This window comes from Alexandromys fortis, unplaced genomic scaffold, assembly GCF_014885135.2.
Source record: "Alexandromys fortis isolate MF-2015 unplaced genomic scaffold, M_Fortis_MF-2015_v1.1 scaffold_381, whole genome shotgun sequence".
In the NCBI taxonomy this organism is placed as follows: domain Eukaryota; kingdom Metazoa; phylum Chordata; class Mammalia; order Rodentia; family Cricetidae; genus Alexandromys; species Alexandromys fortis.
Genome location: NW_026068276.1, coordinates 180,442 through 182,185, shown reverse-complemented (window position 1 = coordinate 182,185; position 1,744 = coordinate 180,442).

Sequence of the window (1,744 nt, the reverse complement as noted above, 5' to 3'; positions counted from 1 at the left end):
CCCATCTCCTCCTTTCAATGCTATCTAATTGGTCTTTTAAAATCAGATCAGGTTTCTCTGCTGGCCAGAGGCTTCTCTTACTAATTGCCCTCGCTCTGTTTCCTGGCTCCTGCTGGGTGCCAAGAACCCTCTCACCCCTAAGAAGGGTTTTCCGGAACTGGTCCCGGCTCCCCGTTTGCCAGGGCCCTCGCCAACCAAAGGCCTACCTCTTTGATTTAATTGTAGTGGGGCGATCTGCTCTCGGTGTTGCACGCTGGTCCCTGCCGCCTGCGACCTCTGCCGCTGCGCTGGTCCCCTCCAGTCTCGGCGGCAGCCCTCGTTGCCTGCCTGCGCCTCCCAGCTCCGTCTGCCGGCGCCTGCGCCTCCCAGCTCCGTCTGCCGGCGCCTGCGCCTCCCAGCTCCGTCTGCCGGCGCCTGCGCCTCCCAGCTCCGTCTGCTGGCGCGTGCGCCTCCCAGCTCCGTCTCTTAAATAATTTTTAATTTAAATATATTTTGATTATTTTCCCTGCCCTCAAGTCCTTCCATACCCTCTCCCCATCCACTCAACTTTAAGTTCTTTCTCAAAATAAAAGATAAAAACCCAATATAATGATTAAAGCCCCTAAAACTAAGAAAACAAAATAAAATAATACCCAAAAATGAAAAGGAAAAGCAAACAATAAACTTTAACCAAATAAAAGCATGCACACGCGCACGCACACACACACACACACAGCTGTGGATCCTATTATATGTTGGTCAACTACTCTGGAACATGAGGCCCTGGAGTAGTTAATAGCTTTATCTTGTATTTTAGCCTTTTTATTACCTTTGGTTTCCAGAATTGAATGAGGAACTGTGAACTCCTGGAAATGTTATAATGCTTCATTGCCTCTTATCTCTTTTGTTTTATGCATGTATTGGGATAGATGTGTCTCAATCTCTCCCACCTTTGTGTTTGTGTGTGTTAGATACACATGTGTTCACAGGGATCAGATGCACTTGAGTTTGTATACATGTGTGAATGTCAGAGGTTGATTTTGAATATTTCTCACTGTTCCTCTCCACTTTGTTTTTGAGGCAGCATCTGTTGCTGAACTTGAAACTCACCATTAGAGGTAGGCTGGCTGGCCAGCAAGCCACTAGGATCTGTTGCTTCCATTCCCACTCCCAAGCAGTGCTGAGGTTACAGGAATGTTTTTCATGCCTGCTTTTATGCAGGTTCTGGGATCCAAACTTAGGTTCTCATGCCTGTCCATCATACACTTTACCCACTGAGTTGGCTGCTACACAACCTGTTTCTTGCTAGTTCTATTTTCCTTTCTCCCTATCTTTTGGTCTGTTTGTTTCATTGTACACTACTCTTCTTGAAGACTTGTATGTGTCCCACTGCTACTGTGTAACAATGTGAATCATCTATTCTGTTGTATAGTGTTTTCCTCAAACTCTCCTTGCAGGAAGAAGGGGAGGCTCAGAAGACCCTGGAGGTAAACAAAATGTCACACTCTCAAAAAGTGGAAATTTGCAAGGTTTGTTAAATTCCTTTTACAGCTTTATCAAGGATTTAAACTGCTAGAGACAATAATATGTCCAGCAAAACTACTGAGAGGACATTCTTGGACCCACTAGAGTTACAAGTTGGGCAAGGAGATTCAAGATGCAGGTTCCATGAGTTGTCATCACTGTTAAGGTGTGCTTTTCTGTGATACAGCTGATTTGGGAGAAGGGGTGAATCCTTGCTCTTGTAAGTAACCCCTTACCCATA